Below are 25,749 nucleotides of genomic sequence, written 5' to 3'. Positions count from 1 at the left end.
CTTGCTCTGGATCAGGCTTTGGCTTAAGGGGATGTTGTGGCTGGTGTGATCATCCACAGAGACCACTCAAACTTAGGCCAGGCGCAGTAGCTCACACCTATAATCCCAGCACTTTGGGAGGCAGAGGCGGGCAGATCACTTGAAGTCAGGAGTTCAAGACCAGCCTTGCTAACGTGGTGAAACCCCATGTCTACTAAAAATATAAAAACTGAAAGCTGGGCGCGGTGGCTCAAGCCTGTAATCCCAGCACTTTGGGAGGCCGAGGCAGGTGGATCACGAGGTCGAGAGATCGAGACCATCCTGGTCAACACGGTGAAACCCCGTCTCTACTAAAAATACAAAACATTAGCTGGGCATGGTGGCGTGTGCCTGTAATCCCAGCTACTCAGGAGGCTGAGGCAGGAGAATTGCCTGAACCCAGGAGGCGGAGGTTGCGCTGAGCCGAGATCGCGCCATTGCACTCCAGCCTGGGTAACAAGAGCGAAACTCCGTCTCAAAAAAAAAAAACAAAAACAAAAACAAAAAAAACTGAGCTACAACAGTGGAAAGATGGCGGAGCAAGAACAAAGAAAAATCCCTTTCATTCCAGAAAATCTCCTGAGAAAGAGGAAGGTTTATCAAGCCCTCAAAGCCACCCAGGCAAAGAAGGCACCTTTGGCAAAGAAAGAACAGAGGAAAGGAAAAGGGCTCAGATTTAACTGACTGGAATTATTCCTACATGATTCCTAGCGGCAACATCTCAGATGACTAGAAGTGAAACCTCATGCCTTGGAATTGCCTCCTCGGCCTTTGTTGTACGCATGGAAAGGATTGATGGCGTGGTGGGGTGCAGTGGCTCGTGCTTGTAATCCCAGCACTTTGGGAGGCTGAGGCGGGCCCTGGGATGTTTTAAGGCAGGGAAAATACTGGCTTGGTATGTGAGTTACATCAAGGGTTTTTGTTTGTTTGTTTGTTGTTTTGAGATGGAATTTCACTCTTGTCCCCCAGGCTGTAGTGCAATGGCAGGATCTCGGCTCGCTGCAACCTCCATCCCCTGGGTTTAGGCAATTCTCCTGCCTGTTCAAGACCAGCCTGTCCAACACAGTGAAACCCCGTCTCTACTAAAAATACTAAAATTAGCTGGATGCGTGGTGGCAGGCGCCTGTAATCCCAGCTACTCAGGAGGCTGAGGCAGGGGAATCTCTTGAACCCCAGAGGTGGAGGTTGCAGTGAGCCGAGATCACTCCATCGCACGCCAGCCTGGGTGACTGAGTGAGACTCTGCCTCAAAAAAATGAAAACAAACTTTTCATATCAGCAACAAGGCTATTTCACTTTCATATCATACATGTGTTCACTGGAGTAGCACTTTTAATTTTCTTCAAGACATTTTCCTTTGCATTCACAAATTGAGTAACTGACAAAAGAGACCTAGCTTTCGGCCTCTTTCAGCTTCCACATGCTTTCTCAGTAAACTTAATCATTTCTAGTTTTTGAGTTAAAGTGAGAGACCTGTGATTCTCCCTTTCACTTGAACACTTAGAGGCCACTGTAGGGTTATTAATTGGCCTAATTTCAATATTGTTGTGTCTTGGGGAATAGGGAGACCCAAGGAGAGGGAGAGAGATGTGGGAATGGCCAGATGGTGGGGCAGTCAGAACACATACAACATTTATTAAGTTTACCTTCTTTTTTTTTTTTTTTTTGAGATGGAGTTTCGCTCTTGTTGCCCAGGCTGGAGTGCAATGGCGCAATCTCGGCTCACCGCAACCTCCGCCTCCTGGGTTCAGGCAATTCTCCTGCCTCAGCCTCCTGAGTAGCTGGGATTACAGGCACGTGCCACCATGCCCAGCTAATTTTTAGTATTTTTAGTAGAGACGGGGTTTCACCATGTTGACCAGGATGGTCTCGATCTCTTGACCTTGTGATCCACCCGCCTCGGCCTCCCAAAGTGCTGGGATTACAGGCTTGAGCCACCGCGCCTGGCTAAGTTTACCTTCTTATATGGGCACAGTTTGTGGTACCCCAAAACAACTTCAGTGGTAACATCAAAGATGACTGATGACAGATCACCATAACAAATAATGATGACAGTGAGTTTCATAATACACAGGTTTGAAATATTACAAGAATTACTAAAATGTGACACAGACGTGAAGTAAGCATGTGCTGTTGGAAAAATGGTAGCAATAGATGCAGGATTGCCACAAACCTTTTTAAAAGTGTGTTATCTGGGAAGCACAATGGAGTGAAGCCCAATAAAATGAGGTAGACCTGTAATTTTTGGATACTTGTTAGTATCTAAGTTTCTTTTCAAACAGGGCAAACATTTTACAGTTTAAATTTGCCCATCAGTAGAGTTTTTCTCTGTGGATCTTCTCTTAATGCCACATCTATCTAGAGTACAAGTTCGATTCGATATTGCTCTATTAATTTATCAACTTGTTGAAGGTGAACTACCGTAAGTACTTTACTGTGTGCTCTGTGTGCAGGCACAACACAGGTGAGCTTTCCATAAGCCTGGTCTTCCCAGTGGCGGTGCTTCTCGTTTGCAGGCAGGCTAGGGAGGGGGAGAGTAGGGCCCAGCAGGAGCTCTGTGGGCCTGGTCTCCTGTGACATGGATATTTTGCTTGTTAGCTCAGCAAGGTCCAGGTCCTTGTCTCATGACCAGGAAGAAGCCAGCAGGCAGACACGCAGAGTGGGAGCGGAGTAGAATGCACCAAGCGAAAGGAGAACTTAAAGCGAAGGAAGGGTTCTGAAAGCATGTTGCAGTTCTGCCTCCGCAGCTGAATATAAGGGATTTTATATACCTGCTGTTGGGGCTGGGTTCCCTATTTGTACAAGCGCGAATTCCAGGCGGCTCCACCCGGTCCTTCCAGTGCGCCTGTGGGCCCTTAGTCTGAGCCACTCTACGTTGATTTCTTTGCCTTACCGCGCATGTGTTAAGGGACGGAATTTTTCACCGCAGGCGTGTTTTGGTGAACCCCCTGTGCACAACGACCTTGCCGGGTAGGAGGTTCTCCAGGGCCCCTGTCTATCTGCAGAGGACAGTTCTCTGTCTCCTGCCTCTATCAGCTCCCTGGTCTGTAGTCTGGCCCTTGGTGGTCCTGCAGGCCTGGTGTTGATTTTGCAGGGTGTTGGGAAATGTGGCTACGGATTTTTATTTATGGATGTGACTGAGTGCTGACGAGAAGAGGTTAATGCCCTTGAAAGTAGAATTTACTGCTTACATTGCCTAAGAGACAGGGACACGTCCTGCCATGCAGGGCACAGGGGAACCACCAGTGTGGGTCAGGGGGCAGAAAGGAGCCAGAACAAAGTGTGGCTGGGAACCTTATTGGGGATTCCTCAGGAAGGGCAGGGCGTGGCTGGTTTGAATAATGTTGGTGGGCTTTGGGGTGGTCTCTAGTTGCCTGGTATCTGGCCCTGGGATGTTTTAAGACAGGGAACATACTAGCTTGGTGTGTGAGTTAGATAAAGGGTTTTTTGTTTGGTTGTTTTTTGTTTTTGTTTTTTTTTTTTTTTTTTTTTTTTTTTTTTTTTTTTTTTTTTGAGATGAAGTTTCACGCTTGTCCCCCCAGGCTGGAGTGCAATGGTGGGATCTCAGCTCACTGCACCCTCCCATCTCCCGGGTTCAGGCGATTCTCCTGCCTCAGCCTCCCAAGTAGCTGGCATTACAGGCACATGCCACCACGCCTGACTAATTTTTGCATTTTTAGTAGAGATGAGTTTTTACCACATTGGCCAAGCTGGTTTCAAACCTCTGATCTCAGGTGATCCGCCTGCTTGGCCTCCCAAAGTGCTAGAATTGCGGGCATGAGCCACCACACCCAGCCTCTAAGTTCTTTACTAAATTTAGGAATTAGATGGTCCTGGGAGGGGCAGTGTCTATCTGGGTCTGTAAGTCCCTGCAAAATGTTAAAACATAGATATAAAAAAAAATTTAAGCATGATTAATACATTGTGAACCTAGAAGTACCCAGATTCTAGGAAACTGACCTATAGTAAGTAAACTTGCAGGGATTGTTGTCTAAGCCAGAATATGCATTTATTAGCTTGAGGGGAGGAATGTTTCTTCCAGCGACCAGATCTTTAAGTCTGCCCTCCAGAATATTGACTAAATATTCTGCCCTCCAGAATAATTAGGAAACTCATTAGTTAGCATAATTTCAGACTAGTTTGGTTTACGTGGTAATCAGAGCAAAGGGTGATGTAGTATACCTGTGTCGTGCAGGAACTTGGTGAATTCATCTCTCCTCCCAGAACACCTTCCCTGGGCCACCTCCATGCCTTCCCTTTTCCTCGCCTCTGCACTGCTGTTGTCTGCCTCTGAAGGGACCTGTGCAGTGGATTACGCTTCAGCTACCTAAACAATAGGCGAGACCCAAATTATGTCAAACGACAGTTCTGCTGCCCTTAGGCTGACACTCAGGTCACTTCAGTTGGAATTTTGAGTGTCCCCAAAATCTGGGTGTGTACTTTCACAGATGGTCAATTATATTACTTCTCTATGGAGTTGTACCAGTGGTGCTCTCAGAAGTTCTTAAGAATTTGGTTTCTTAGGTTACACCCTCTATAGTACATATGCTCAGATAGAAAAATATATTTCATGAAGAGAGGCCTGAAACATCTCATCTTTAATCCCAATGATGCCTTAAACTGGTTGTGTGACCTTCCTAAGCCTCAGTTTTCTTTGTTGTAAGATGAAAGGTTGGGGTCGGTGACCTCTAGAGTCTCTCCCACCCCCAGCCTGCTCTGAGAGTGATTGCATTTGGCACAATACTTTGCTTCACAACAATAGCAAAACATCACACATGAAACTTATTATCATCATTGTCTATCTGTTGATTTCCTTGCGTTTTCCAGTCTCATTAGGGGAGACATCTCTGGCTTATCGCACAATGACATCGTGTCTTGTAACTTAATTTCTGGGACAACACATTGTGCTGCTACAGGCACAGTGCTAATAATCAAGATTGTATGTTCTGCTTACTATGACTTTTTTGTGGTTTCTGGGGAAAAATGCAGATGCTTTTCAATTATTCTAAGGGAATTTTGATTAACCCCCTGGGTAGAGTTCTCTGTGCCACCTGCCATGGAAAGCGAGTTTTATTGAACAGAGGTAGGGAATTGAATTGCTCATATTTGTTTTCTTTCTGGTACCTATAGTATTATTTCAAGCTCAAGCATTTTAATAAATATTTAATAAATACCTGTCTAAAATAGGTCAAAACTGTCATAAACTAAACCTCTTTTCTTCTTCAATTTTAAATGCAAATGAGTTAATTTGCCTTTAAGTGGAATTTCCAAGGTAAAGACTTGTGTTTTTCCTTTATGTATATGAAGTTATTTTTGATGGTATAGTCAATGTCCTGCTTACTATGCATTCTAAGTATTAGCCTTTTGAAGCAAATTCCTTACATTTCTTGCCACATTGCTGCTTTTGTTGCCATTCTTACAGATAATTTTATATCTTTACTGTTTTCCTCTTTCTCTCTGTCTGTCTTTTTTTATTGAGACAGAATCTCACTCTGTGGCCCAGGCTGGAGTGCAGTGGTGCAGTCATGGCTTACTGCAGCCTTGACCTCCTGGGTTCAAGTGATCTCACACCTCAGCCTCCCAAGTAGCTGGGACTACAGGAAGGCGCCACCATGCCTGGTTTTTTTTTAGAGTTGTTTGTTTGTTTGTTTGTTTGTTTGTTTGTTTGTTTGTTTTTAGAGAAGGTTTTACCACATTGCCCAGGCTGGTCTTGAACTCCTGGGCTCAAGCAGTCCTCCCACCTTGGCCTCCCAAAGTGCTAGGATTATAGGTGTCAGCCACTGTGCCTGGCCATATATGTCTATTTCTGCTTTTGCCTGTGGCCACAATTATTTGATTGATTGATTTACAGAGAATTTTCCAATGTCTGCTCCAAAGTACTTTTTTTTTTTTTTTAGGAATTTTGTTGAGGTACAATTAACATATAGTTCACCCACTTAAGATGTAGGATCCAGTGGGTTTTGTTTCTTGGTTTTTTGTTTGTTTGTTTGTTTGTTTTGTTTTGTTTTGTTTTTTTGATGGAGTCTTGCTCTATCGCGAGGCTGGAGTGCAGTGGCGCAATCTCGGCTCACTGCAACCTCTACCTCCTGAGTTCAAGCGATTCTTCTACCTCAGCTTCCCAAGTAGCTGGGACCACAGGCACATGCCACCATGCCTGGCTATTTTTTGTATTTTTAGTAGAGTTGGGGTTTCACCATGTCAGCCAGGATGGTTTCGATCTCTTGACCTCATGATCCGCCCGCCTCAGCCTCCCAAAGTGCTGAGATTACAGGCGTGAGCCACCGCGCCTGGCCTTGTTTCTTGTTTTTGTTGTTTCTTTTGTTAAGAGATAAGCAACAATGTATTTTTAGTATAATTATGTTTCATTCAATATTTGGGGTTAAATTTGTTGTTATTAGCATTATTATTAGCATTATTATTTGAGCTGAGGTCTCATTCTGTTGCCCAGGCTGGAATGCAGTGGCTTGATCACAGCTCACTGCAGCCTTGAACACCTGGACTTAAGTGATCCTCCTGCTTCAGCCTCCCAAGTAAATAGGATTACAGGCACAAGCCACAACACCCAGGGAGTCATTGGTTTTTAGACTAATCACAGAGCTGTGCTAACATCACTGTAATATTTTAGAACATTTTCATCACCCCAGAAAGAAGCCCCATTCCCATTAGCATTCACTCCTCACTCCTTCCACCCCTCTAGCCTGTGGGAGCCACTGATCTACTTTTTGCCTGTGGATGCTTGCTTATTAATCATACAATGTGTGGTCTTTCGTGCCTTTCACTTAGCATACTGGTATCCACATTGTAGCTTGTGCCAATGTCATTTCTTTTTATGGCCAAATAATGTCCCATTGTATGGATATATACCACATTTTATTTACCTGTCAGTTGGTGGGTGTTTGTTCCTGTCTTTTTGGCTACTATGAATAATGCTGTTATGAACATTCATGTACAAGTTTTCGGGGTGACTAGGTTTTAATTTTCCTTGGATGTTTACCTAGAAGTGGAATTCCCAGGTGGTATGGTAACTCTATGTTTAACTTTATGAGGAATTGTCACACTGTTTTCTAAAGTGGCTGCACCGTTTTACACTCCCACCAGCAATGGGAGCCATCCAATTCCTCCACGTTCTCACTGACACTCGTTATTGTCTTTTTTATTGTCATCATAGTGGCTATGAAGACAGGCTTGTTTTTAAATATTCTCTATGTAGTATTCTGGTTTGTTCCCTAGAAATCACCATTAATGTAGAAGTAGCCCAAATTATGTATATTTGTTTTATTTTTTAAAACAAACTTTACCCCCAAAAAGCAACAAAGCACATACATTTCAGTTAGTATCTATTTTCTAGGACATTGTTGTCTCTTCCTTCTCAAATGAAATTATTTTGATACTAAGCACAGAGTTCCTTCCATTTCCCTAGGCTCGTTCTCTCTCTCTCTCCCTCTCCCTTTTTAATGGTATCCCATACTGTGCAGGAAGGCCATTATATTAAGAGAGGAAAAAAGAGTGATCAGCATAGAAGAGAAAATTAATGCTGTTTGTATAATTTTTAATAGGAATGTTGTAAAATTTTGAGATTTAAACCAACTAATATTTTTTTGTATATTGCTGGGCAGTTTGCTCTTGTTGCCTGTACACTGATATCTTGCATTGGAAACTCAGATAGTAAAAATATTTGTCAAAGCTTCAAATACCAGTATTTTAATTACTTAGTCATTTAGATATGAATCCTGCTCTGGAGACCACCTACATGTGTTTGTAAGGGATGTAGTAACTGATACCATGTTTAATTAGCACTAATATTGTGAAAAAAGGAAAAACATAAAAACAAAAAAAACATAAAAACAAAAAAAAAAAAAAGAAAGTGGGGCCTTTAAGATGGGGCCTTTATAAAAAAAAAAAAAAAAAAAAAAAGAGGATCACCTAAGCTTGGGGAGGTTGAGGCTGCAGTGAGCCATGATCGTACCACTGCACTCCAGCATGGGCAACAGAGTGAGACCCTGTCTCAAAAAAAAAAAAAACCATCACATTGAGGATGAAGTTTCAACATGAATTTTGAAGGGGACCAACATTTAAACCACAGCAGTGGTGATGAAAATAAGTAGACAAGGCCAAGGCAGGTGGATCACTGGAGGTCAGGAGTTCGAGACCAGCCTGGCCAACATGGTAAAATCCCACTTCTACTAGAGGTGCAAAGATTGGCTGGGCATGGTGGCGCATGCCTGTCATCCCAGCTACTCAGGAGGCTGAGGCACAAGAATCGCTTGAGCCCGGGAGGCAGAGGTTGCAGTGAGCCAAGATCGTGCCACTGCACTCCAATGGCAGAGTGAGACTCTGTCTTAAAAAAAAAAAAAAAAGAAGCCGGGCGCGGTGGCTCAAGCCTGTAATCCCAGCACTTTGGGAGGCCGAGGCGGGTGGATCACAAGGTCAAGAGATCGAGACCATCTTGGTCAACAAGGTGAAACCCCGTCTCTACTGGGGGTGCAAGAAACTAGCTGGGCATGGTGGTGCGTGCCTGCAATCCCAGCTACTCGGGAGGCTGAGGCAGGAGAATTGCCTGAACCCAGGAGGCGGAGGTTGCGGTGAGCCGAGATCGTGCCATTGCACTCCAGCCTGGGTAACAAGAGCGAAACTCCGTCTCAAAAAAAAAAAAAAAAAAAAAGAAAAGAAAAGAAATAGAGATGAGCAAAAGAGGTGGAATCAGCAGATCAGTAGGACTTGGAAGCAGCATAAATAACAGTGGGTAAACACATGGGCTGTGCCATCAAAGTGAATCTAAACCCCGGCTCTGCTGTGGTTTACACGTCCATTTCCTCACCTATAAATGGGAATTTATGAGAGTACAGAGCCACTTCATGGAATTGTAGATTCAATTTGACATTACAAATGCTAAGAACTCTGCAAGTGCCTGGGACATTGTAGCTAGCTGCTCAATAATATATGAGCCTCTGTTATAATTCTTATCATCATTGTTATCAATCACCAGATAGAGGCAGAAGATAACCTCAGACTTACTGTATTCCAAATTTATTACTGCTGCCTTTCCTTAACCCCTGAAATTTACTCTCATCTGTGACTCCTTTCTTGCATATTAGTAATACTATCTCCCTCTAGTCCAGGACTCAGGAACCATTCCAGCCCAAACCTTTCCCTTCTCAGCCTCCATATCTATATCCTTCCGACTTGGACACTAATAAACAAATAAGTGAATTAATGGCAAATAAATAAATAAATAAATAAGAATGGAGGGAAGGAAAAAAAAAAAAAAGAAAAACATATTAAGTATCTTCCCAAGTCACTAGTTTGAAATTAGCAGAAGTGGGGAATATAAAGTCTTGACTACCCACCACCCTTAGTTTGCATACCCATGGAAGTTTGTGATACATTTACTCATTTATTTTTCCAAGCATTTGTTAGTTACCTGTTTTGTGGTAAACAATGTTCTAGGTATTGGGGAATCGGACCAATTTTAATAGGACAGAAATTGAATCACAAGCATCTAGTGGCAACCAGCTGGTGTAGACAGTGCACCTAAATCCAAATTCATAATTATCAAAATAACTTTCATATGTTACACAGTCACCTTCTTAGTTCTTCTTAGGAAAACTGGAGAACTCTGAAGTCAGTTTTCAGAGTACCTGGTTGAGGGGTTGGGGGTAGAGCAGTTGAATAAGGGAGTAGGATGAATGAAGACTTTGTACTCTGAAGCTCATCACCTCATTCTGCCATATTTTAGTTTTGTGATTAAATCTCTACAGAAATTAATTATCTTGCTTCCTTTCTTGAATTCCTTTTCAAATGTTATAGTTACTCAGTAATTCTAACCCATCTGTTTATATACAAAAGGTAATTTACGGGGTAATGACCAAGGGCACCTGCTTTAAAGTCAAGTGCATACTAATTTACTGGCTATTTGCTTGGCCTCCTTTACTCTCGCTTGGCAGTTTCTGGCTCTGTCAAATGAGAGTAATTATACCATCTACTTCATTGCAATAGTGAGAATTAAATGAGTTGGTCCATGCATAGCACTTACTATAGTTCCTGGCACAATGTTACCACCCAGTAACTAGAAGTGTGGAACTATTTCACACCCAAGAGTAAAGTTTTATTTTCCTTTAGGAGACAGGATCCTGTGAACTTCCTGGTTGCCTTAACTGCTTCCATGTTTTTTTCATGTCATAAGTTTATTTAGACACATATCTAGTATCCCATGAGTTTGAGTTTGATCTATTTTCCAGAGACTGCACCTCTTAAAATGCTCTTCATATCTGTTAAATGGATGAGCTGAAACACCCTTATTTTTTAAGTAGTTGGTGTCTTACTAGAAAGAAGGGTGCAGCAAATGGAGATCCAAAGTACAAATACATCATGGCTAGTAACCGCCACTTTTTTTCCATTGAAAATGGGAAAATGGCAAATTCTTCCCAGGACCCTCCTCATAGTGGCACCTGTGGACCGCAGAGGTTGTGAACCTCTGGATGCTCGGGCCCAACATAACGCCGTTGGAAGCTCTGCAAAAGGCACAGAGACCAAGGGTGGAAGAAATGGTGGCACAGCCTTAGCTGCTTCCTAAAGGCAGCTAAGTTAGATGTAGAGTTTCTAATTCCTGTTAGAAATTCAGTGAATAAGAAAATGCTACTGAAAGTTACACTATTTTCTGCATGTTAATGACTTGATAGATATTATATACAGGTTTAAGTTCTCAGTGCCCAGTCGGGTGGTACAGGTGAGAGAAGGGGGATTTGGAGGCAAGGTAGTGACCCTGCTGAAGGGAAGAGAATTGTTAAGTAAATGATTTTTTAAAAATCATCCAGAGAATATTGTAGCAAGGACCGCTCCTAAAAAGAACTGTGATATTCCTTGTCGAATAGCAAGTTTGGACAGTAGAGGTAGGGAAATCTCATGAATATTATATACAAAACAAAAGCAAAATGGGCGGACTCTACAAAGTGTGTTTTCTCCTGTGGGCAGCCCTTCGCCCCTGAGTCCTGATTGCTCAGCCTCTTTCTGTGATTGTCTTCTTGGTGGCTGGGCAAGAAAGAGAAGCCTCTGCCTTCCCTGGACTGAATGCAGCCCTTCTTGTCGCATCCACGGGGCATGAGGAACAGCTGGCCACTCGCACCTGACAAGGCCCAGCCCTGCACTGATGGCTGCTCTAGGTTGTTGCTGGACGTGGTGAGCTGAGGTTACTGGGCCTTTTAGGCTTTTGCTTCTTAGCAAATGATCACCTGTGAACCGCCTTTGGCCTAACTTGGCCTTGTTAGCTCAGAAGCCTGCAATTCATTGCTTTTTACCCTGAAGAAGAAAGGCAGGTCTGAGGACATATTTATTTCTCTGTGGATTTTTTCCCCCTTGACCCAAGAAATTGTCTGTCTTCAACAAGCTAGTGTTGTCTCCTCCAGAGAACAGTTTGGAATCCTCTGAGGAGCAGCCTGTCACTGCTGTAGCCTGTGGTCAATGGGTCAGACCAGAGTCCTGACAGCTGTCTCCCTGGGCGCAAGTGGACACCAGAGGAGTTTGGGGCTCTGGGATCAGCCTGCTCTGGCAAGGCTTCCTTGCCTCCCACCCCAGCTATGTAGCTTCTCAGCCCTCTTCTTGATGCGGGGCAGGTATCTGGGAGGCCCCACCCCTTCCTTGGGGGCCCTGGGCAAGTCCCTGACCGAGAGGTGGGAAGGCCTGTGTTCCGTCCTTCAGCACCATCTCAGCCTCTGACTTAGGTCTCAGAGGAGGAGGGAACAGCTCCCAGGAGCTGCTGCTATTACCCTCACTGCCTTGATGAGGAAGAGGTTGCCTGGTCAGTAGGGCTCGCCTGCCTCTTCACAGCCAGGTGCACCGTGGTGGCCTCAGGAGCAGTCACCCTGGGAGTGACTCCTCACCTCCTAAGCGGCCCTGGGGCATGAACACTCATCCTGGAAATTCTGCTAGGCTAGCTTAAGGGAATTGCTTGTGACACTTAGAATGCCTTTCTGGACAAGCCCCATCATTGCCTTTTCTACTATAAAAAGCTAAGAATGGTGCTCTTCGTGGTAGCAGAATTCATGGAACTAGAACCGTTAAGCCAAGAGAAATGAAAGCTGATCAACGTTTCTCTTTGCACAGGGTTCAGAGGGATAGAAAAACACCCACAATCTGACCCCGTGTACACCAGAACCTGCTTGCTCAGGGCAAGGAATAGCCACGTTTCTGGGATGTTACCTAAAAACACAATAATCCCACTTATTCTCTGACAGATAATCATCAGTCATAGCCTAGCAAAGAAATAACTGGGCCCTTTTAGGTAAAGCTCTTTATATACTGGGGGGAAAGGCCAGTGTTATGCATTCCTGAAATCCCACGTAAACTCTTGGTGGTTACTCAAAAATAAAACCAAAATGAAAACCCATTCATCACAGGGACGCCTCATCTTGTAATCAGGGAATCACTGAGTATGGCACAGGGAGAACTCCTGAGAGATTCTGATGGGGCACAGATTTGCTAACCAACATCCTAGAGACAGTGGGCCCTGGAACAGCATAGGGGCTAGGGATGAGAGACTATGTTAACTTCTCTTCCAGATCCACAAGGGGCTGGTTTCAAAGGCAAGAACTTCCTGGCACCATGCCTCCCTCCACCTCCCCATCCAGGAACCTAGAGTTCTTTGTCTAACTTTCCCGGCTAGGGCTAGGTAAAATTCCAGGTGAGCTTCCTTTGCTCAGAAAGCCCGCCAATAGCCCTGGAAGGAGGGGCTCTGTTGTGGGCCCAAGCAACCAATCTGGGATCAGAGTCAAAGATCAGTCAGTCCAGAGGAAGTTTGAAAGGACTCTTCTCATTGGGCAAAAACATGAATAGGGCGGGAATAACTTCAAAGTTAAAACTCAACTGCACCTTACCTCCAGGGATTTCCCTCTCTGGGATCACCTCTCACAATAGTGTGGGAGCTCTCTCTACTTCTCTGTTTCTCTCTCTACCTAATAAATCACTCTTTGCAAAACTCTTTGGGTCCGATATTTGTTTAACTGGTAAGCTCACTGTGCTGCCAGGGCCTCTTCCCCATTCCTGGGGCCAGGGAGCCAAAGAACTTCAGGGCACGTCTCATCAGGGAGGGAGCTGAGTCCAGTCCTGTGACCTGCTTACAGGGACGCCAACCCCTGTGCAGTCAGAAATCTATGGATAACTTCTGACTCCTCCAAAATGTAGCCACTAGTAGCCTACTGCTGACCAGAAGTCTTACCAGTAACATAAACAGCCATTTAGCACATATTTGGTATGTTACGTGATTATATACTGAATTCCTACAATAAAGTAAGCTAGAGAAAAGAAAATGTTTGGAAACTCATAAAGAAGGCAAATATATTTATTATTCATTAAGTGGAAGTGGATCATCTTTTTTTTTTTTTTTTTTTTTTTTGAGATGGAGTTTCGCTCTTGTTACCCAGGCTGGAGTGCAATGGCACAATCTCGGCTCACCGCAACCTCCACCTCCTGGGTTCAAGCAATTCTCCTGTCTCAGCCTCCTGAGCAGCTGGGATTACAGGCACGTGCCACCATGCCCAGCTAATTTTTTATATTTTTAGTAGAGACGGGGTTTCACCATGTTGACCAGGATGGTCTCGATCTCTCGACCTCGTGATCCACCCGCCTCGGCCTCCCAAAGTGCTGGGATTACAGGCTTGAGCCACCGTGCCCAGCCGGAAGTGGATCATCTTAAAGGTCTTTACCATCGTTGTCTTCACGTTGAGTTGGCTGAGGAGGAGTAGGGCTGATCTTGTTGTCTCAAGGGCAGTAGAGTCGGAAGAAAAAATGCATGTAAGTGGCCCCATACAGTTGAAATCCATGCTGTTCAAGGTTCAGCTATACACCAAACTGAAAAATGATTCCATTTTTAGTAAGAAATTGCCAACTCCTTTCTAAGTCCTGATGCTTCCCTTTTGATGGCAAGGGTCTTTAAGTGAGTCAGTGGAGGTAGTTTGGCTCCACTGAAAAAAGGCGCGCTGACGATCTGAGGAGAAGGTATGCCTCACCTACCTGTTCTTTTCTGGATTCCTGACTTGGGAGTGCCTGTCATAGAAAAGCCCTTGGACTAGATATATTTTTATTTAATGGAAAATCTATGGAGTATTTACTCTTGCTTCTAATAAATTAACACGCCAGGGATCTCTTCTGGAATAGGAGGGTCTCTTGACTCTGACATTTGACTTTTGAACCAGACTGGATAAAGTAGAGCTTCATTCCGCACGTATTTTACCAGTGTCTTCAGCAAATGCCTTTCTCTTTGCAAAGCTCCATATTACTACCAAAAATGAACCCAACTAAATTATAATTTCCACTTGCCCACCTTCCTTGAGTACTGTGTTTGCTTAAAAGATCTCAGACAAGGCACCTTCTTGTAAGATCTTCACCACCAGACCCCTCATGATAGGCACCTCCTTATTAGGCTGAGACACACACAGTGATTACATTCAGACACAGAGACTCCTGTGTCTTAAGACCTCGTGCGACCCTTGTAATTAAAGCATTACATTTAGCAAAAGTCGACAGTAGGAATAGCAGCTGTCTGAAACTAGTCAGCCAGAGCCTGGTCTCTGCTTTCTTTTTACAAATGGGAGGTTAGCTAAGGCAGGCACAGGGATGACTAAGAGGGATAAGGGAGGTGACTTCCGTAGAACTTTTTGCTCCTAGAGGAACTTCTCCATGAAACACAGAGTAAAACGAGATTAAACCAAAAAACACCCTCGGCTCCAGCAGATCTTGAGATACAAAGCACCTCTTCCCAAACAAACATTCTCACCTGCTTGGACTGAGTTTCTGAGTGTCAAGAAAGTCAGGTTTCTGAATCCCTAGTGAAAGTGAAAATTCCTTGGCCACAACAGGGTTTCCTCGCTACCTGCATGACAGTCACGAAGGGGAATCTCAAATAGTGAGGGAACTTGAAGATGCAGCTTCCTGAAGGGAAGTACTGTACAGTAGCCTCCCTTCTCCCATGGAGGATCTATGCCAAGATACCCGGGGGATGCCTGAGCCTGCGATGGTATGGAACCCTGTGTATACTTGTCTTTAATGCCTTTTCTGTTTTAACATGCCACTTGGCCCACACTGTGGCTAAAACTTTAGCAGTTTGACGTACAGCAGCAAAACTAGCACAAAATTTTTTCCTTCCTCACAATTTCATGAGTAGAAGATTCATTCTTAACTGTAGATCTTAGCAGTCTCAGCATCCTTTTTTTTTTTTTTTGAGACGGAGTTTTGCTCTTGTTACCCAGGCTGGAGTGGAATGGCACAATCTCGGCTCACCGCAACCTCCGCCTCCTGGGTTCAGGCAATTCTCCTGCCTCAGCCTCCTGAGTAGCTGGGATTACAGGCACGTGCCACCATGCCCAGCTAATGTTTTGTATTTTTAGTAGAGACGGGGTTTCACCATGTTGACCAGGATGGTCTCGATCTCTTGACCTCATGATCCACCTGCCTCGGCCTCCCAAAGTGCTGGGAGTACAGGCTTGAGCCACCTGCTGGGAGTACAGGCTTGAGCCACCGCGCCCAGCCCTCAGCATCCTTTTTTTTTTTTCTTACTGAGAGCTATAACCTTTTCACTAAAAGAAACACTTCATGGCTGCTTTTTGGCAAATCCCAATTGCCAGCATCATACTCTTGTGCTTTGGGGCCATTGGGAAGTCAAATAATAGTTCCTGCCAGGAACAGTGGCTCACGCCTGTAATCCCAGCACTTTGGGAGGCCAAGACAGGTGGATCACTTGAGCTAATGAGTTTGATATCAGCCTGGGCAACATGGCAAAACTCTTTCTCTGTAAAACACACACACACACACACACACACACACACACACACAAATTCACCGAGCATGCTGGCACATGCCTGTAGTCCCAGCAACTCAGCAGGCTAAGGTGGGAGCATGGCTTAAGCCCTGGAGATGGAGGTTACATTGAGCCAAGATCATGCCACTGCACTCCAGCCTGGATGATAGAGCCAGACTTTGTCTCAAAAATAACAAAAAAGGAACATAAGCCCTGAGTTCCCCCGAAAGTAAATCTGATAACCCAGGTGGCTACTAAGTGACTAGCTGATGGTGGGAGTGTCGGCAGCATGGAGATGCTGGAGCGAGAGAGGGTTTATGACCCAGGCAGGACGAAGCAGGACAGCACGAGATTTCCTCACACTACTCGGAATGACTCACAATTTAAAACTTAACGCATTGTTTATTTCTGGAATTTTCCATATAGTGTTTTTGGACAATGGTTGACCACCAGTAGCTGAAACCTTGGAAAGCTAAAACATTGGATAAGGGGGGACTACTGTAATCCAAATTTTATAATTCCTCGGGTGAAAGCTCAGGCAGACCCTATGTATACATTATTACAACGTACCGTCAATTCAAAACCATAAGGTTTTAGAAACAGAGTTGCTTTTATTCCTAAAATATTGAATATGCGTATTAAAACAATTTATGCTTTATCTTTCTTTTTCTTTCTTTTTTTTTTTTTTTTTTGAGACAGTCTCCCTCTTTCGCCAGGCGTCAGGCTAGAGTGCAGTGGCTCAATCTCAGCTCACTGCAACCTCTGCCTCCTGGCTTCTAGCAATTCGTCTGCCTCAGCCTCTCGAGAGAGTAGCTGGGACTACAGGTGCGCACCACCACACCCAGCTAATTTTTGTATTTTAGTAGAGACGGGGTTTCACTATGTTGTCTAGGATGGTCTCAATCTCTTGACCTCATGATCTGCCCGCCTCGGCCTCCCAAAGTGCTGGGATTACAGGTGTGAGCCATCATGCCTGGCCTATGCTTTATCTTAGAAGTACCTTTTTAATGTGATCAATGTGTATTGATCTGTTTCTTCGTTCTAATGTGTACTTTTCTATAACAGTTATTTCCCCTGAACTGTCTAACCTGTGGATGCCTGAGACAGTCTGTCAGCTAGGAAGAACCCTGGTGCCAATAGCCACTTGGGACCGGTTTGGTCGTGAGTGCAAGTGTAGTCGCAGCCACCAGCACAGAGGACTGTGTAGAGAGCACAGGTCAGGTGTCAGAAGGCAGTGACCACGAGGGATGGAACAAGAGAGAGTTTGCTGATTGGAATGACTCAGGCTGACTTCTAGGATGAAGAGAAGGTGGCAGTTCAGGGTAAAGAGTACAGTTGATGAGGCAGGCCCCTCGGGGAGGAGGGAGGAGCAAGACCAGGACCTCGTGATGAGAAGAGTGCTGCCTTGCTAGGCTGGAGAAGGGAACCAAGGATGGGCGGGCTGGGGAAGGCTGGAGAGGTAGGCTGTCAGGAAGCCGCTCGTCCACTTAGAAATAGTTACTCTATTGACATAACAAGCTCTTTTTTTTTTTTTTTTTCCTGGAGATGGAGTTTCGCTCATGTTGCCCAAGCTGGAGTGCAGTGACAGAATCTCAGCTCACTGCAACCTCTGCTTTCCAAATTCAAGCAATTCTCAGTGCAGTGGTTCATGCCCATAATCCCAGCACTTTAGAGGGCTGGGGTGGGCGGATCACCTAAAGTTAGGAGTTGAGACCAGCCTGGCTAACATGGACATAACAAGCTCTTCTATTTCAACAGTCCAGTTGTGAACACAAGTTGATTTTGCCTTACAGTCTTTTTTTTTTTTTTTTTTTTTTTTTGGAGACAGAATCTTGCTCTGCTCTGTCACCCAGGCTGGAGTGCAGTGGGGTGATCTTGCCTCACTGGAACCCCCAACCCCCGGGTTCAAGTGATTTTCCTGCCTCAGCCTCCTGAGTAGCTGGGATTACAGGTGTGCACCACGACATCTGGCTAATTTTTGTATTTTTAGTAGAGATGGGGTTTCACCATGTTGGCCAGGCTGGTCTTGAACTCCTGACCTCATTTGTGATCCACCCACCTCGGCCTCCCAAAGTGCTGGGATTACAGGCATGAGCCACTGTGCCCGGCTGCCTTACAGTCTTGATAGTGAAGGTGCATACTATTTTTAAAGCTGTATACCTTAGATACTACCATATTATCTAATGTTTCTAATAATGGAATTAACAAAAAAATGACTACCTCATCCAAATTTGACTTTGTACTGACATCATACTCGGCATACTCCACATCCCTGAAGGTTAACAAGAGATAAATTTGGCCTAGACTGGTCTTTTCCTGAATTTATCACTTAAAAAAAGAAAAAAAGAATGGGGAGGAAAAGCCACGTTTTACTTTTATAATTTTTATTCCATCATTAAAAGTACAGCTTGCTTTATGATCTGAAGAAATATCATCTAAGTCTTTCTATTAGGAACAAAAGTGAGCCTTTCAGGGGGGAAAAAAAAAGGAGCAAGGCTTAATCTGCATTAGCCCTTTGATGTATTCCGAGATTTTAAAAAGCTTCCCGCCGTTCTCAGCCATGTTTGAAACAGACCCTGCCATGTGTCCGGCGCTGTCCTTTTCTCCTCTCAGCACACACGTAGCTGGAGACACCTTTTGGCCAATGGGCCAGATTCTTCCGTTGCATCTTCGGCATGTGACCACTTGTGCTGGCTCGTTGGGACTTCTGGTGCTCAGTCCTCCTTCCCCAGGCAAAAGACTCAAGTTAATAATTGGTTTAGAAGAATAAACTATATCGCTCTCTTGGTCATCTTTTGGACATTTAAGATGGGAATCTTAATGGTGTATCTGGGGTACTTTGTTAATAGGAAACGCTGCTGAAACAAGGCGTATCAGTCTAGAGTTACAAAGTGGGAAATGCAATCAGTAAATTTTGCTTTTAGATAAAAATGGAAGCCCCATTTGAAATGTTGCCATTTTTAGTCATGTCATTATTTTTTATAGCCTAGTTTTTTATTTTAAAGAAGTTGCTAGGGGGTGGGGAAGAAAAAAAAAAAAAAGATGTTACTGACCAGTATTTAGAGAGCAGCTCCTTCATTGGCACATTCTCTTGTGTGGTGGTGAGGTGATGGGCTGGGATCATTTTTAATGCTGTTTCCGTTGATGGACGTTATTACCAGAAGCAGTACTTTGTGCCAGCTGGTTTCAGGGATGGAGGAAAACAATCGGGTTTCAGTTTCACAAATAGAAAAACAAAACCTAAGAGGAAAAGGAAGTAATTCGTTAGCAGTGGCCACTGTGCAGAGTAGGATAACCTGCCTTCAAAGATTTTTGTTTCATGCACTATAATATAATGTTTAATAAATACTTTACTTCAAAGAACCTCACTACAAGAAAACCGGCCGCTTTCCTGCTATTCTTGTTCACCGGCTCAGTATGACTATAAGTAGCTCATATCCGGTCCTCTGTGGTCTCAGGTAGTCGTTTGTGTTTATGATCCTTAAGCTGAAACTGTAAGGACTGTGTCCCTATTTTAAGTCTTTAGCAAAGCCACAGTGTTCTGCAGGAATTGATTGAGGCTCTCGTGAAACCCTTGACACTTTGACCTATCTTGGGGAAAATGCTTAGATGCTAAAAGCAGTGTGCATAGGGATTACATCCTCCAAAAATAGAAAACTCTAAATTTACTAGGCAGGGAATGGAGAAACTCATCAGACTGTACCTCAAGTTTTTGATGTATTGTGATCACTTCTGCACTCCCATTCTAGACTTCTAAACAACATATTCAGTATCTTTAAGTTAAAAGCTGGACTGGTTAGAAAAAGAGCATTAGAGATGTTTGAATTTTTCTATTTTCCCCTGTAGACATATTTGGTATACGTAGAATTTGAGAGCCCACTATTGATACCAGTTTCTTCCAGATACTACCATATATCAGATAGCTAGAACTCAGAAGAAACTAATGGAACTCTGAAAGAAACCATTGTTTTTTCCACTATAAATCTTAACCCAGCAGTGTATCGGGTCTGGGTGGAGCCATTCACCAGGGCAGTCGCTTCACACCATTTTCAATCAGCTGCCCCATGATTCTGGTGAGCACCTCTGTTGGAGCCGCTGTTGTGAACTCTTTTGCGAGGTCCGATGGTGATTGGTTTGGTTTTCATTGCTCCCTATTTGATACTGATAGGACCCAGGGCTCTTCTTAGAAATACAGGCTTGAGATGACTTAAATTTCACACTGGCTTTCTCCCTTCCATTTCTACATTCCTCTCACTCTCTTTCTCTGTCTTTCCCTTCCTGCCCTCTGACTCTCTCATATGAAATGGGTTTAAAATCAAAGGGAAATGATTGCTTTAATATTTAGCAGTCTAAACAGAGGGGGACAGGGCTGCAGAGGAGGAAGGGACTGAAAGGGTGTAGAAGGGAGAAACCGTTCCCACCCCATTGCTTTAATGACAGCGGAAAGGGTGTGTGAATTGGGCCTGTGTTTCTCTATTAGCTACTTTGTTCTTTAAAGCACTGGCTAGCTAAGCCATCTCTTTCTCTCCCATATTTCGCCTCCTTGAGTGTCTGCCCAGAACCACTTAGCTGTGACAACCCCGCTGATGAGGCAAGGTGCTCTGTATGTTTCTAGGCAAGGTTTCTGGATCTGTGTTAAGCCTGAAGACAGATAGCACAACCATATTCTAATAGCCGCTTACAAATCAGTCAGCACATTGTGGGAGCATCTCTAGAGCTGAGGTATTGCATAGGTCAATTCACCAATATCCAGCATGGGTAATCTGAAAGAGAAGTTTCTCTAAAAGAGTTCTGCTCTTCAAACTGGCAGCCCCAACTCTAGAACTTTATTTTAAGGAACTGTTTTTGTAAATTTTGCTGGCAAGAGATTCATCTAAGTTTCCTACACTTATTACATGGATATAGATACACACAGAGACCTTTAGGAATGGCCAGTCTTGAAGCCCCAGGGAACATCTTAGCTGGCAGTTCTCTGGATCCACAGTGGCTTGGGTCATAATGATACTGTAACTGGAAGAGCTAATGTATATGGAGTACTCAGTATGTGTGAGGCACTGTTCATTATCTCTTCATGTAATCTTATCATGAGATAAATACAGGCGTTAAAATAATTTCCCCAGGGTCCCAAAAGCTGGTACTAGGAATAGGGTTTAAACCAGGGCTCTCTAAGAACAAAAGCTGTGATGCCTTAGCGTTATCGACAGCAGCCCCAAGTCTTACTTACCCTAGTGTAGTCCCATTAGCCTGCCTGAGCTCCTGCTAATGCAGGGAACTGTCTCTGCCCGCTGGGCTTTCTTTCATTCCCACTGCCATCCACAGTTTTTGCATATGGCAGGTCGGAGCCATCAGAGCGTCATGAGCCATTCTCTAAACTGCCTCATTCTCTGCCATTCCTGAAAGAGGGACTCTGGCTGGCCCATCTCATCTTTTCTCATCTAGGTGTTCAATGGATCACTGGGTAATCTGAGGGTTGATGTTCTTTAATCCATGAGCCAACCCCAGAGATGAGAGGCAGGGCTTACATGACGCTCTAAATACTGCCACCTAGGATGACTTCTGCAGGAAAAGTACTGAAGCCCACCATGGGAACTAACTGAATAAGTTTCTAAAGATTTATGTCAGTGACGTTCATCACCATGTTCTTTGCTTTCACAAAATTGGAAACTACCTGACTGTCCATCAACAGGGGTTTGATTAAAGAAGTTACATTGTTCCATATGGCAGAATATTCATATGCAGCCATTAAAACAGTGATGAGGTAAATGTTTACAAACATGGAAAGATGCAATATGAACTATATTATGACATGAAAAAATAAAGTTAAAATGGCCTGTGTAGGCTATTGTTTTGTTTTACAAACACAAATTTGAGGCTGGATGCAGTGGCTTATACCAATAATCCCAGCCACTTTGGGAAGCTAAGGCAGGAGGATCAGTTGAGCCCAGGAATTTGAGACTAGACTGGGCAACCTAGTAAGACCTCATTTCTGCAAAAAATTCAAAATAACAATAAGCCAGGTGTGATGATACATGCCTGCAGTCCCAGCTATTTAGGAGGCTGTGGTGGCAGGATGACTGGAGCCCAGGAAGTCAAGGCTGCAGTGAGCTGTGATTGTGCCACTGCACTCCAGCTCGGATGACAGAGCAGAGAGACTCTGTTTCAAAAGCAACAAACAAAAAGCCCCCACAAACATGAAAGGTTTAATCCAGGAATATTCATAGTTACCAAACTATTTCAGCAATGTATTTGAAAAATACATCAAGGTAAAGGAGTTGTACTGATTAAAAGTAGCTGAAATTTAAAATATTGATTATTGAGGAAGAAAAAGTAAGACATAGAGGCCTCAGCAGTATTACTGATAACTCAATAATTATTACCTGTACAATAGAACACATTAAGGGCAGAGGTTCTGAACTTAAGCAGTGTTATTACTAAGGTGCTTGAAGAGGGGAACCAACATTTCTTTAATAGCAACACTCCAGATTTCTAACATTGGAAGCATCACACCATGAACTTTTTTTAGCCCAGAAAAACTGGGAAAAACTTCAAATCACTGAATGATGTATTAACCAAGTTTCTTACTTTAAGATTATTGACTCTGAATTTACACAGAATTCTAAGAATTTCAGTTAGCTGATTGTGCGTGTGTGTGTGTGTGTGTGTGTGTTGTGTGGTGGTCTGTTTCTTTTTTTTTTTTTTTTTTTTTTTTTTGAGACGGAGTTTCGCTCTTGTTACCCAGGCTGGAGTGCAATGGCGCGATCTCGGCTCACCGCAATCTCCGCCTCCTGGGCTCAGGCAATTCTCCTGCCTCAGCCTCCTAAGTAGCTGGGATTACAGGCACGCGCCACCACGCCCAGCTAGTTTTTTGTATTTTTAGTAGAGACGGGGTTTCACTATGTTGACCAGGATGGTCTCGATCTCTCGACTTCGTGATCCACCCGCCTCGGCCTCCCAAAGTGCTGGGATTACAGGCTTGAGCCACCGCGCCCGGCAGTGGTCTGTTTCAAATAAGAAACTGCTAGGTTAAATTAATATTTTTTATTTCGGGACTTCTCAAAGTCTTTACTAAGTGGATGTCTGTTTTGAACCTCATAGATGGAATATAGAATGCAGCATTTCTCAAGCGGAATTTGACCAGTGAGTCCCCGTTTTTTTTTGGGCATGTACTAACTAGCCTTTCCTGGAGCTCATTTTGTGGGATAGCATAGGAAATGCTGCGTTGGGACCTTCTGCTTATTTTTTTGGACAGGGTCTCCCTATGTCACCCGGGCTGGAGTGCAGTGGTAGGATGATAGCTCACTACAGCCTCAAAACTCCTGGGCTCAAGCGATCCTCCTATCTCAGCGCACTGAGCAGCTGGGACTAGAGATGCACACCACCACACCCTGCTAATTAAAAAACAATTGCAGAAACAACGTCCTACTATGTTGGGCTGGTCTTGAATTCCTAGGCTCAGGTGATCTCCTGCCTCGGTCTCCCAAAGTGCTGGGATTATAGGTGTGAGCCACTGTGCCTGGTGCATGCACACGCACTCTCTCTCTCTCTCCCTCCCTCCCCCATATATATGTATATTTATATATGTACACACACGTATGTACACACACATACATACATGTATATACATGTGTATGTGTGTACACACACATATATATATATATATTTGAGACAGAGTCTCACTCTGTCACAGAGGCTGGAGTGCAGTGGCGCGATCTTGGCTCACTGCAACCTCCACCTCCCAAGTTTAGGTATTTTTCCTCCCTCAGCCTCCCGAGTAGCCACCACACCCAGCTAATTTTTTGTATTTTTAGTAGAGATGGGGTTTCACCGTGTGTTAGCCAGGATGGTCTTGATCTCCTGACCTCATGATCTTCCCACCTCTTCCTCCCAAAGTGCTGGGATTGCAGGCATGAGCCACAACACTCGGCCAATGCTATGTATTTTTATATGCTTTTAAGAAACACAGTAATCTCTGAGTTGAGGTTTTGGATAAAAAAGCAAAAATAAGGCCGGGCGCGGTGGCTCAAGCCTGTAATCCCAGCACTTTGGGAGGCCGAGGCGGGTGGATCACGAGGTCAAGAGATCGAGACTATCCTGGTCAACATGGTGAAACCCCGTCTCTACTAAAAATACAAAACATTAGCTGGGCATGGTGGTGCGTGCCTGTAGTCCCAGCTACTCAGGAGGCTGAGGCAGGAGAATTGCCTGAACCCAGGAGGCGGAGGTTGCAGTGAGCCGAGATCGCGCCATTGCACTCCAGCCTGGGTAACAAGAGCGAAACTCCGTCTCAAAAAAAAAAGCAAAAATATTGCACATTAGCATTTTAAAGTTAGTGGAGGCTGGGCACAGTGGCTCACACCTGTAATCACAACACCTTGGAGGCTGAGGCAGGAGGATCTCATGAGCTCAGGAGTTTTAAGACCAGCTTGGGTAACATAGTGGGATCCTGTATCTACAAGTTTTTTTTTTTTTGTTTTTGTTTTTGTTTGTTTGTTTGTTTGTTTTTTTTAATTAGCTGGTGTGGTGGCACATACCTGTAATCCAGCTACTCGGGAGGCTGAGGCAGGAGGATCACTTGATCCCAAGAGTTTGAGCCTGCAGTGAGCTAAGATCGTACCACTGCATTTCAATCTGGGCAGCAGAGCAAGACCCTGCCTCACAAATACAGAAAGTGGAAAGTGCTTTAGTAAACTTTTCCCAGTTTTCCCCCCAGTCTGTTTTTACCATGGGCCACTCCCTTACCCCCACTTTTATTTTTTTCACATTAGCTATTAACATGCCCTGAAAGTAATGTTCCTTGGAATTCCCTCAGGAAATACTGCTCTAGATCAGGTCTGCAGACTACACCCACCAGTTGTTTTTGAAAGTAAAGTTTTATCAGAACACAGCCGTGCTCATTCCTGTATGTATTGTCAGTGTCTGCTGAAAAGCGTTACCTTCTAGCCCGTGTAGAAAAAGTTTGCCCACCTCTGACCTTGGTGATTAGTCATAGATATTTGTATGTGCAAATTGATTTTAATTTCCTTTTTATACTCCAACATTAATACAATAATTCCATTTCCAGTAGAATTGGAAAGTAGCATAGATGTGTGTTTGTGTGTGCACATACATATATATTTAAAGTATTGTAAAATGTCAAGTGTTGCAGATAACATTGTTAACTGAAAGAGACAAAATGGCCGGCCGACCTTATATTGTGTCAAAAGCAAAATGTACCAGACAATTAAGATAATTTTCTTCAGGCTGCTGCAGTAGGGGTAATGTTTATCAATGAGGAAGTTCTCAGAGAAGAGGAAGGAGTAGGGTTTTACAAAGGCATGTGAACAAGGGAGTAAGAGTGACAGGGTTCATGAAGAAGAGTGGAAGTCTGTGGGGAAGGTGGCTTTGCCTCCAGCCATTTCCTGGGTCAAGAAAGAGGAGGGAGAGTCTGTAACTGTTTGTTTTCTCAGAGCACAGGGCTCAGGGAAAGTTCAGCATTGTCAGTTGTCAGCAAAATCAGCAAGTGTTATGAGATACCGCACAGCTATGGTTCTGGCACTAAGTGTGGTTGTTTTCTAAGGCTCTAGCCATGGCCACCTCTGTCGGTCTCTGCATTCTCTCTTGCATTGCTTCGTTTGCCTAGATCCTGGTCAGCACAGTTTATGGTGAGTCATTGCTTATTGAAATAGAAATGGCAACAGTGAAGGCTGCTACTGTAAATTAGAGCAAATACACACATCTAACAAGTTTTAAAGGCATGGGATCTTTGGAGTAGTATCATTGGGCGGGTTCTATTTCTGTTCGCCATTGGTATATTACGGTACTCTAAGGAATGCCATTTTTCCTTCTGTAAAATCATCATCAGAATGGTCACCATAGGTCTGAGTTACTTTTCGAGTCAGTAACAGGTCACAGCATAGATCCCATTCCTATATCAAGGCGGAACAAGACCCTCACACTTTGGAGAGA

The 25,749-nt window shown here is 44.1% G+C and overlaps 1 protein-coding gene and 1 pseudogene across 5 annotated transcripts in view; one reads left to right on the top strand and one right to left on the bottom strand.

The window, feature by feature from the left end:
* The window catches only part of PCCA (propionyl-CoA carboxylase subunit alpha), a 445,241-nt gene that overhangs the window by 375,472 nt on the left and 44,020 nt on the right, over window positions 1-25,749 (top strand). The window lies entirely within an intron of this gene.
* LOC120365588 (cytochrome c oxidase subunit 7C, mitochondrial pseudogene) lies at window positions 10,313-10,546 on the bottom strand (annotated as a pseudogene).

The sequence above is a fragment of the Saimiri boliviensis genome, chromosome 16 (genome assembly GCF_048565385.1).
Source record: "Saimiri boliviensis isolate mSaiBol1 chromosome 16, mSaiBol1.pri, whole genome shotgun sequence".
Classification (NCBI taxonomy): domain Eukaryota; kingdom Metazoa; phylum Chordata; class Mammalia; order Primates; family Cebidae; genus Saimiri; species Saimiri boliviensis.
Note: the sequence above shows the minus strand (reverse complement) of the source record. Positions and strands in the feature narration are given on the sequence as shown.